The sequence below is a fragment of the Lactuca serriola genome, chromosome 3 (assembly GCF_051521515.1).
Source record: "Lactuca serriola cultivar US96UC23 chromosome 3, Lser_US96UC23_V15, whole genome shotgun sequence".
NCBI lineage: Eukaryota > Viridiplantae > Streptophyta > Magnoliopsida > Asterales > Asteraceae > Lactuca > Lactuca serriola.
In genome coordinates this window covers 142,191,429-142,204,257 of record NC_136410.1, presented here as the reverse complement: position 1 = coordinate 142,204,257, position 12,829 = coordinate 142,191,429, and positions in this window count along the sequence as shown.

The window sequence follows — 12,829 nt, the reverse complement described above, 5'->3', positions numbered from 1 at the left end:
AGAATAGAAACTTATCTGATTAGAGGGGTAGGGCACCAATCGATAACTTCATCAGTAATCACAATTTGTAGACTTCAAAGAAGAGAAAAGAGGCATTCGTCGATGAGAGTCGAGAAGCCACAACTGCACGACGACAGGCTTGGCGATTTCTTTGTTTTCCTCTCCGATATGTTTCTGTTCCATCGATTACAAATGGAATGGTCAGAAGTGGCAGAGCAACAAAGAAAGAGCTTTGGAATAAGAATGAATTTAATCGAGAGAGAAAGATAATGACTAATGTCCATGGCGGTGCAACATCTAATTGGGTGGGAGAGGCGTTGGAGGGAGCAACTGACTAAAACAAATGAAAATAATGTGGCAAATTGTAACAAAAAAAATAAGGAGCCAAAAATACAAAAAGTAGAAACTTTTGTGGCCAATTTCATAAAAAAGAAAAACTTTGGTGGTAAAAATAGTAAAAATAAAAAAAAAATAACCGTAGACAAGTCTCCTCATAATTAATGTTATATATAATGACAAAAATATTAAAAGTAAATATTTTAGTTTGAAACAAATAATTTTTTTTATATTAAATATAACATTAAATATAAATAGATAAATGATACTTTTAATTTATCAAACATACTTACCAAAAACCAAATTATACTATTAAATTAAATATAAAATTAAAGATAAGGGTTATGCAAACTATTCATCAATGCCCGAATTTTTTCATATGTGCTCAATTAAATTGTTTTTAGAGTGTGATGTAAATTGTTTTTAGAGCGTTATGAGGTTTTATAATGCAAAGTTGTGTTCTACTGTCATATAATTAAATAGGTTTGCATTTAAATGATCATCATCTTTAATCGAGGTTCTTCATTGAAGGTATGTAATTCGTTTATCCTCAACTATATTTTCTAGCTTACATGTTCTTGATGAGTTTTTGTGACTTTAGATATCCGTGTGTTTATTTTATTTAATTGCATTGTAATGTTACAAAGTTGCAGTGTGATGACTAGTTAAGGAAAATTTGGACTTTTGATGGATTTAGATCTTGAGTTGGTTGACAAAGGAGACATGACATAGACGGAAGTAAGATAGAAGAAGAAACCGGTATACAAGAAGGAGGAAGATGAGACCACGTACTTTGTGATGAATGTTCCAACAGATGTTAGAAGAAAAGAGATATGGAAGTTGTTCGAAAAATATGGCGACGTCACTGACGTATACTATCCTGGGTCACTGGGTGGAAGGGACAGAATGGGCAATACTTTGTATTTGTCAAATTCAGGGGAGTCCAAGCAATCTCACTATCACATCTAGGACACATGCAATCCATACTTGCACTTAAGGAGAACCAAACTACAAAAAATCAAATACATCGGTGGAGTGAAAATACTTATTGTATTTGATCGGTCTGTTGTTGTAAGAAACTTCATGATAAACAAAGACAGATGGGGCGAATTCCTGAGATGGGTCTGGGAGATAATAAACAAGTCGGAGATGATGAAAATTCTTCAACGCATGTGATTCAAAGTCTCGGGAATGAAGTGCGAGATGAAACAGTGCATAGGAACTCGACGAAAATAAATGAAAATGGTACGTTGCTAACAAAAACTATATTAAATACCCTAGGTGGGAGCCATGCAATAACAGATACACATATTGTAGTAAACCAAACAAATGGGCTCTTACTTAAGGGTTGTTTTGGCCCATTTCCGTCCACCTTGCTCACTAGCCCAATTCTTCAAGGTTCTCTCCTCAGTTCATATCCCAAATAGTCGTCCTTAATGAACCCACACTGTTCGTCGAAACTCCAGAGACCATGAACTAGCACCGATCACTATGGAAAATCATACTATTAATATCAATAGAAGTGAATTTGAACCTAGATTACAATCAAATGGGGTTGAGTATAGTGATTGTGCTTCTTCATCTAATGAAGCTGAAATGACGCCCATGATGAATTTTTAAAGTCGAACTCAAACATCTCAAGAATAATATAAAAAATGGAGAGTCACTAATTATCTCAAAGAAGAAACAAAGTTAAGAAATCTGAAGTTGTGGGTTGACAAACTGGATACAATTGTCGAATCTCGACCACTTACCGACTTAGAATTGGCTGAAAGAAAGAATGGATATAGGAAAATTTGAGAAATGGAGAAATAGGCGATAATGAACTTGAAACAAAAATCAAGAATAAGATGGGTTATTGACAGTGATGAAAACACTCAGTTTCTCCATTGATATTCGAATAACATGAACAGAAAAAAAAATATAAATAGCCTCATGGTAAATGGCGTCTAGAGTACTAAGGTCAATGCAATAAAAGCTGAGGTTCTTAACTTCTACAAAAACAAGTTTCACGAAAGATGTTCCCTCCCTTCTCCCTTCTGAAGCCAATGTAAAATTGGAATCACACTTCTCCATGGATGAAATCAAATTGGTGGTTTCGGCATGTGAAAAAGACAAAGCCCTTAGCCCAGATGGATTTACATTTAAACTTATCAAAGGTCAATGGGATATTTCAAAGGAGACATCTATTCTTTTGTTAAATACTTCAAGGAATAGGGTGTTTTCATGCAAGGATGCAGCTCGTCCTTCATTACCATGATCGAAAAAGTCGAAGATCCTCTTAATCTAAGTGAGTTTCTCCCAATAAGTCTTGTTGGATGTATGTACAAGATAATCACAAAACTCTTAGCAACCCGGTTGAAATTGGTAGTAGGGCACAACATCGATGAAGTACCATCAGCCTACGTTGTAGAATAAAACATTCTAGACGTTCCCCTTCTAGTCAATGAACTATGCTCCTCGGCCAAACAAGTCAAAAGCATATTTTATTGTTTAAGGTTGATTTGATAAAGTATTTGAATCAGTCAATTGGGAATATTTAGACTCCATTCTAATGCAAATTGAGTACGAAGACAAATGGAGAGGATGGATAAGAGGATGTTTATCATCAGCCATGGCATTAGTCTTATCCAATGGCTCTCCAACGAATGAGTTTATAATGGAGAAAGGTGTTAGGCGGGTGGGCTCTTAATCCGTATTTCTCTTCATTATTACAATAGAAGGACTTAACATTGCCATGAAGACAATTTGCGAGAAGGGGGTATTCCAAAGGGTTAAAATCCCACACACTAACGATTTGGTTTCCTATTTGTTTTATGCAAATGATGCCTTCTTTGTGGGTGAATGGTCCAAGAACAATATTAGAAATTTGGCAAGGATTAATAGATGTTTTATGTATCATTGGGACTAAAAGTTAATTTTCAAAGGTCGAAAGACAACTCGATGGGTATCTCCTTTATGATGTGAACCAAGTTCCTTACTAATTACCTACCTTGAGTACCGGTATGTAACATCCCAAAAATATAGGTCAAAAATTTTGTTTTAATTAAGTTATTACATAAAACCATCAGTATAAAACATTCATAATAATATCTCATGTCAAAACCAGTGTGTTAATTATCAGGAATGTCATCATAAGATAATATCAGAGTATAATCCCAAAGACCTCCTGTACAGAAAACATATTGTGATGCACTGCGATCGAGCCGACTCCTTTCCTTTGAAAATGAAGTACCTAAAACCAAAACTGGAAACCGTAAGCACGATACTTAGTGAGTTTCCTAGAGTATACCACACACACAATCCATATACCACATATCCTGTTAGCTATAAAAGCTACACACATATCATATATCCTGTTAGCTATAAAAGCTACACACATATCGCATATCATGTTAGCTATAAAAACTACACACATATCACATAAGCCATGCATACATAAAACCTATAATAGTGTCATGGGCTACTCCACATGGTCTTTACCTAGGACTACCATGGGCTCCCCCACATTGTCTTACATCCAATGTCATAGGCTACCCCACATGGTCTTTACCTAGGATTGCCATGGGCTACCCCACATGGTCTTACATCCAATGCCACGGTCTCTCCTCGGGGTCTTCATGCAAAACACACAATCACATATCATATCAAAACATAAAATGGCTAACACATATATCATAATCACACAATGGGCCGACCTTGGTGCCTTAGACCCATGGGTATGGTGAGAAGACTCATCTGGCACTGCTGAAGTCCCGCAGATAAAACTCCAGTGTTGGTTGATAGGTTCCCGAACTGTCAACATCAAAACATCACCCAATTAATAATTGGGTTCCACTACATAACCATAAATACATACTTTGGATAATTACTACATTACCCCAAGCTTAGCTTTATTCCATCCCAAGGTCCAATCCATAGGCCCAAAAGTCAAACTAGGAATCAAAGCCCAACATATGGCCTAATTTTCCAAATCGGGCCCAAGCCTTTACATGGTCTTATTCAAAGGCCCAACCATTTATTCTAGTCCATCATTTGACACTCTAATGGCCAAATAACATATAATCATTAAGGCCCAAACTATGGCCTATATATGGCCTAATTTCCAAATTGGGCCCAACTCCCCACATGGGCCTTACCTCCAAGCCCATTAATTATTCGAGTCCCTTTGCTTGATCTTGGATGGCCCGTTAATAGCCCAATCATCAAATGTAACGCCCGTGCTTCCAGGCTAGGCATTAATATTGACATAATGGTCTAGGTTAACCTTTGTAACTCATTTAGAAGAAATGAAAAGGAATTATGTGAATTTTATGTGAATTATGTGTTTTATGCTTAATTATTAGGGTTTAATTAATTAAAAATAAAAATAAGCATCAAAATTAAAGTGTGAGATAAGCCCGATATCTTTACATAAAGTTGTAGTGGTCGAAACAAGGATTTCGGGGATATAAAGAATACCAAAATCCGAGTTACAACGAAGAAGTTATGACCTATTGAAGTTTCGCGACAAAACCGGCACGGTGCTGAATGTCGTACAAAGTGAGTTTTTGATAAACTACTTTTTAGCCTTAGTAATCTAAACGAAAGTCGTAGTATTCGTTAAACCGAGAAGTTCGATAAAAAGAACGCCCAAATCTGACTTCGTATGAGGAAGTTATGATTTTTCGAAGTTTCAGCGCAGCAGTAGACAGCTAAAAACTCGAATTTTAGATCGAGCGGTTTTTAGCCGACACAACCTAAACAAGAATTGAAGGTCTCGTCATTAGGAGCACAACGGTAAAAAGTCTGACGAAAACGGACGTCGGATGAACAAGTTATGAATTTTTAACAGATTTCCTGTCCCGGTCTGTTAAAAATAATAATATAAAATTTAAAGTCAAAATTAGCCGACGAAGTCTAAACGGAAGTTGTAGATCGTAATTTTAGCTACACGTGCATATAAAGAACGTTAAAAACGGAGTTCGTATGCGAAAGTTATGGATTTTAGAAGTTTTGGCACGAAAACCGAGAAATTTCGCATAGTCACATAATTGCCACGTCACCCTCGCTTAGAAAGTGACACGTGTCCTGCTGAGTCACCTGGCTGCTGAGTCATTAGGCTGCTGAGTCACCGAGGCTGCTGAGTCATGCGAGCCACGTGTCCTCTTCTGATTCGACCGAGGAGGAGGCCCAATCCGAAGCAGCCAGCTCCCCAGCCGAAGCTTCGCCCAGCTGCCGCGTGTGTCCGCGCCTCGCATAGCCTAGCTCCAAGCCTCGCAGGTGCGCCAGCAAGCCGCGGTCCACTTAGAAGCCGACAGCGAGCCCTCGCAGGTGCGAGCCAGGTGCGAGGCATGTGCGAGACCCTCTGCGAAGCCTCTTAGCCGTCGGATCCGGAGACTTCTCAGCCGTTGGATCAAACTTCGGACCCTATAAATAGAAGGGTACCTGCGAGGGTTTCCGGTTACTTTTGGAATTTTGCCACTTTTAGCCCCTTTCTCCATATTTTCTTCATCTTAACATCCCGCAAAGCCCCGGTATCGATTGTAAAGCCCGGAATACCCCACGAAGTGCCCGAGAAGCCCGGAAAATTTATCTTTTCGGTTTCAAAGCCCGACCTTTCGCAGAGCCCGGTTTCTCAATAAAACTCCCGGTTTTATTAGAAACGATCGTTTTAGGAAACGAATTGCTGCCCGATTTTCACCAAAATAAGTGAGTGTGTAGTTACTTTCAATTTACACATAGATATGAAGTATTTACCTTGAAATACGTGTTATGTGTAAATATATTAATTGTTTGACTGATGTGACTGTTGAATTGATGTTTTATACAAGTTTTAAACTGTATATGCTTTTTATCTACAAAATATGTTGGGTAGAACATGGGTAGATGAAATAGTGGGTATGATGAAAGGTGAGTTGGATAAAGGAGATGATCAATAATATTGATCATGAGTTAAGGGTGAGTGGTGAAAATTTGAGAGAATCACTTACCCAAATTGTTGGCCCCCGTCATTCAGCAGAGTATGGATGACAACCATGGACTATTCTAGACAGTCTATGGAACACTAGCAGGCCCGCAACCTGTAGGTGTAATGAACTATATGTTCATTTGCTGTACTCTAAAAACCCATTGACATGTATTGCAGGAGAGAACACCTGTAAATAATACTGTCAATAAATGAGAGCTATGGACTTAGCACATGTTGAATAAACTTTGGCAGCTATGGAATTAGTGTCCGTTGTATAAACCCCGGTCACGAGGTGACTTTGTGTCTATTCCTTAGGATGAATCCTTAGGAAGGAGTGATAGTTGATTCTTAGGGTAAACCCTTAAGAAATAAATAAAATAATGGGGTTTGGGGTAGTTAGGTTGATTGATTGATGTATAAACATAATAAATTTATGTATTGTCGGTTGAAAACCCTATATGCTCACCAGGCTTCCAAGCCTGACCCACTCAGCTGTTTATATTACTGGTAGAGGACCCCGAGCATAGTCGGATGATGATGATGAGTGAATTTTGGATTATAGGCCAGTAGTTACAAATAATTGTCGTAAGGCTTATAATGTCTTGTTTATGCTTTTGATCTGTATTGGAACATGACATCCCGAGGTTTTGATATAAAAAGAAATGATATATTTCTTAAAGAAAGGTTTTGACAAACTTTTATCATATTTTGTTTTGGGGACCAACTCCGCAACATCTTTTATAAAGATTTCTCTGATTTGATTTTTAAAAAGCATAAATTAAATCGGTCTTTTCTGGCCGAGAAATTTGGGGATGTCACATCAAAGCCCAAAAGAAAGGTCCAACAACAAACCCAAGTTAAATTATGGTTTCACATAAAATGGTAATTTGGGTTAAGTGTTTCTTACTTAACCCATTAAGAACTTAATCCATTGAGTCCTTTACTCTACTAGATAAATGATATGGAGAAATTGGGCCTAATACACAATTCAATCTCAATGGGCCAAAAGTGGGTCCAATAAGTCCAAGGCCCAAATACTCACAATTAGGGTTTTCTAAACCCTAATTAGAGTTTCCACCCAACCATGGCCCAATACGCCCAAAATGAATCTTAAAGCCCAATAGGGTGTTGCTAGGTCCATTAGGGTTTTGCTTGAGGGGCACCACCCGCTACCACCTCGGGTAGTGGTGGTCAATGGCGGCTCACGGCGGCGGCTACCACCTTAAGGTGGTGGTTATTATAATTATTTTCATTACTCAATGCTAATTACAGTTACAAAGGCTTTTATCAAAAATACCACACACACACACACAGTCACACCGTGGTGGTCGGCGGTGGCGCTAGGCGGCAGCCACCACCTCACGGTGGTGGCAGTGGCGGTCCTCGGCTTTCCGGCTTGACAAACACGCACAAAAAAATGCCAGAATGCATATAACACTTTAGCCACCCACCTGGTGGCTAAAGGCAGCGACAGGCAACAGCATAATCGGTGGTAACAGCAACAACTGGACACCGATGGCGGCCTAAAACCCGTCCCCGATTCTCGACTTTCGGAGCCCACAATGTCACATGCAGCGAATGTGGCGTTTGGGGTGGCAAAATAGCCGTGACAACGTAGCAATGGGACGGTGGCACCGATCCTTAGTGGTTGTAAGGCTCTAACAGCGACAGCGAGGGTGGGCAACTCCCACCGGTTACAAAGATAAGTCAACGAACAGAAAAGGGGTGAGAAAGTAGTGAATACGACGAGGCAGGAGGCAGCGGCCTTGTCGTCGTCGGCGAAGGGTAACAGTAACAACGCTCGTCACGGAGGTGGTTTCCGATCTCCACGGTGATGATGGTGCGGCGCCGGAAGTCTAGAAGGGAAGGTGGCGATCGGCAGAGGGGATACAAGAGAGGGGGGTTGCGGCTGCTAAGGCTCCTGGGTTAGGGATCCCGAAGAGTGGCGAGTTAATATACCCGGTCACAACCAAACTTCCCATGATATACAATTCCAGCCCCTCTTTCTCTTATTCCTTTCAATCTAAGTCCCTATTTTACCTTTTTAACCCCATTCTCTGAATTTCTTTACAAATAAACTCCGGAATTTACCAATTAGCCCCTGGACCTCTAAGATCTTTTCAAAAGAAGTCCCATAAATTACCATTTAGTCTCTGCCTTCATAAATACTTACAAAATTAATCTGGAACTTACACTTTTAACCCCTAACTCCTAAAATTCTTCACAATTTAGTCTGGGACATAAATATATTAATTTATTTAAATAAACGGCACGTTACACGGTTGGTGCAAGCGTGAATCTCATAAGAAATTGGTAACTTGTAATCAACAGATTTCAATCCAAGTTATCAACATGGAAAGCAAAACTCTCTCATTTGGCGGAAGGCTAACACTTCTCAAATCTGTGTTAGGTAACTTACCCACTTACTTCTTCACAATCTTTGTAGCACATATTGGAGTAATCAGTACTCTAGAAAAGATTATGAGAAAAATATTATGGGGAGAGTTCGAAAATAAGAAAAGGATATGTTGGGTGGTGTAACGACCCAAAATCCATAAGTAAAATTTTCATTTTTCAATTCATCAATCAAAACATCACATGTCTCGAAAACATCCAAAATACAACCATCACAAAATATTAGAGTAACAAAGATCATAAAATGCGGAAATCGTGAGGGGGAGGATGTTGTGCCATCATGATGGGTTCTTCCTTTTTGTATCGGAAGTACCTAAACCCAATACATAACAGTAAGAACAAAGCTTACTGAGCTTCCCCAAAATACCACATACACTAAACACATAAATATAACAACACGAGGCTGTGTTAGGTCCATAACAACCCCCAGGTCTGTATCATTCCTATGTAACAGCAAATAGTTGTGTCAGACCCATATCAACCCCTCGTCTGTATCAACCCTGAGTCCATAATGACTCCGGGCCCCAAATTGGCTCCACGTATATATCATACAATCACATAAGTAATAGTTACATAATGGAAAACATCCTACACATACAGAATAATGGGTTAACCTTGGTGTCTTCAACCTAATAGTATGGTAAGAAGGCTCACCTCTTACTAAAGGTAACCGAATCACACACTCTAGTTGTTGCTAATACGACTCCTCACACTAATGAAAACCCAAAGACATGCCTAATAAAAATCAGGGTTTTTGACCCATAATCAATGGTCCAAATCATACTTTATCATATTTAGGGCAAAATAGCATTTCGCCTTTCCTAAACAAAACCCAACTAATAAAAACCCAAAACTCCTAATGGACCAAGGCCCAAAAATGGCCCGATGGGTTTTCTAGGAGTACACCCGACGTATTCCACATTACGCCCAGTGTACGGTTGAACCACAAAAAGGTTATGGGGCCATAATCCTCTACACCCAACGTACACAGGTTACGCCCATCGTAATCACTTAAGTCTGAAACTTTAATTTAAGGTCTTAATGGGTTAAGACTTAATGTCCAAACTTTAAATCCAAGCCTAATAAAATTTCTAAATCCATAAAGGTGCAACCTTTATGTCTTTTCATGGCAAAAGGAAGCTAAAAAGCAAAACCCTAACTTATATCATCATCTAAACTTCCATAACTCTTGCACGGATGAATGTCAAGGACCAAGCATGCGTTTTATGACACTATATACCCTTAAACGTTTGAAAGGGCAAATTAAAAGCTCTAGTGTATTCAATAATCACAAAGATCAAGGTTTTGGAACAAAAAGTGCATACATCTAAGCTTAAACAAGATCTAGCAAAGAAAGTCCAAGCTTGAGAGCAACACTACAACTCCATAGGTCTTGCTTCACCACCAAGAACACCAAAATATCACTCAAAGGCTTCAAAACTCACACACAAAGATTAGGGCTTCGATATGGAGGCTAAGAGAGATGGAGGCTGAAGGTAAGAAAGGGTTTAAGGCCATAAAGGTCTTTAAATAGGGTCCAAACCCTAAAAATTAGGGTTTTTCCCATGCTTTCGTCTGCCGAGTGTACACATACGTATGCCCAGCATACATGAGGGATTTCACAACCATCTTTTAAGGTCCTACGCTCTACATACCTATCTCGGACGCCCATGGTAGGGACAAATTATGCAAACTTTGAAAGGAATCAATGCTGAAATAAAATTACCTGGAACACTTGCGTTACAAATCTCCCCCACTTGAATTAGACATTGTCCTTGAAATCCACTACTACAAACAAGTATAGGTAGTGCTCCCCCATCTCATCCTCTAGTTCCCACGTCCACTATGAATCCTTCTGGTGTTGCCACTACACCATCACTAGGTTCACCACCTTGTTGCATAGAGCCTTGTTCTTCCTGTCGAGAATTGCAAACGGCCTCTCCACATAATTTAGGCACTCATCGACCTGAATATCATCTAAAGGAACCACCACTGAATTATCGGCTACATAATTCCACAACTGAGAGAAAAGGAAGGTGTTATAGATCTGACTGAGGTCATCGGTAAAATCCAACCAGTGTACAACCTTGCCCACTCGGGAAGAAGTCCTGAATGGACCATAAACTAGGGACCCAACTTGCCCCTCTTCAAAAACCGGATGGAATATTTTCAAGGTGAAACCTTCAGAAGCACCAAGTCCCCAACCTGAAACTCGACTTTTGAATGTCTTCGATCTGCACGACTCTTCTGCCAACTTTACGCAACTTGCAACCAGCTTAATCAACTCAATGGTTTTAAGCACCACTTCAGTACTTCCCATGACTCGATGCCCGACCTCCCCCCAGCAAATCGGGGTTGTGTACCTTCTCCCATACAACATTGCAAAAGGTGGTCGGCCAATGCTAGTGTGATAACTGTTGTTGTAAGAGAACTCGGTCAATGGAAGGTAAGCATCCCAACTCCCTATAAAATCTAACATATACGCATGGAGCATATCATCGGGCGTCTGAATCATCCACTCGCTCTGTCCATCGGTCTGGGGGTGGTATGTTGTACTAAAATGCAGCTAAGTACCCAACTCCTCATGAATCTTCCTCCAAAACCTGGAGGTAAAGTGAATATCTCGGTCCGAAACCACCAAAACCGGCACCCCATGCCGAACCACCACATCATGAGCTAGCTTCTCTGCAGATATGATCTATGCAATTAGTATCAAGTGTGTTCTTTTGTTCAATCTATCAACAATGACCTAGCTAGAATCAACTCTACACTCCGCCCTTGGCAGCTTTGTAATAAAATCCATGGTGATCTCCTCCCATTACCATATGAGAATGAGTAATGGTTGTAACTTTCCATGGGGCCTCTGATGTTCGACCTTGAATTTCCAACAAGTCAGGTATTGTTGTACAAATCATGTTATCTCCCTTTTCATACATGGCCACCAATAACTCAACTTCAAATCCCTATACATCTTCGAAGCCCCCGGATGGATCGAAAACGTTGACTTATGTGCCTCTTCTAGAAATGTATGCCTCACCTCACCAGTAGTTGGAACCCAAAATTTACCACACCGAGTTAACAAACCCCGACTATCTCTGATGAATAAAGGAATCTATCCTCTGATCCGCTTTGCCTTCCAATTCTCCTTTTTCAATCCCTCCACCTGAGCCTCTTTGATCAAATCTAATAAAGGAGATATGATAACCATCTTTAGATATATATATCCTCGATAAGTGTACTTATATCCTTACGAATCAAAGCATCGGCCACCATATTAGTTGTGACAACCCGTTATTTTCATTATTGTAAAATTCAAACTAAAGTCAAACTTCTTGTTTCATCTACCTTATTTAAGTTAGATTTAAATTCTAGATGTATTTAAAAACCTTTTAAATAGAATTATTGCTTAGAAGTGAATTACATAAATCCGAGAACCCTCGCATAGCTTGAGACTTCGGACCGCAAACGGTTTGCAGCCAAAAACTCTTCTAACCATAAACGGCGGTCTTATGCACTCGGTGCAAGAACCAACGTATGTGTACCATCATTTTTGACCCTATATAGGTACTGGACTGTAAACTCCTCATCACTTCTACCCTTCTAGCAGTAAACACACTTTTTCTCTCAAAAGACACCAACCGTAAACCCTCATTTCCTCTTAACTATCATCCAACATCCTTTGAATCTTCATAGGATCTTGGCAAGAACACCAATTGTTCTTCATTTTTGCAACCAATCATCTTCCCATCTTCATATTTTGGGCTGCAAACCCTTGAATCTTCTTGGTGTCACCAAGAACACCAAGATCTTCTTGGGCCGTAAACTTAAGGGCTGGTGGTAAACTCAAAGCAGCTTTCTGAAATTGCTTCTAAAACTCTTATTTGTAAGTAAAACTTACAAATTAGTACAATTATTTATCATTCTTATGATTCTATTCACTAATTATATACATATATATTACGTGAAATGCATTTTAGGACTTGTTTGCCTCGAAATCTATCTTGTGGAAACAATTATCCTATATCGAACATTCAAACGAATCACTCACATAAGGTGAGTTCATACCCCTACAATTCTTTTAGGGGGGGGGGGGAATACACATTTTAATCGTGTTAACATTTACATGTG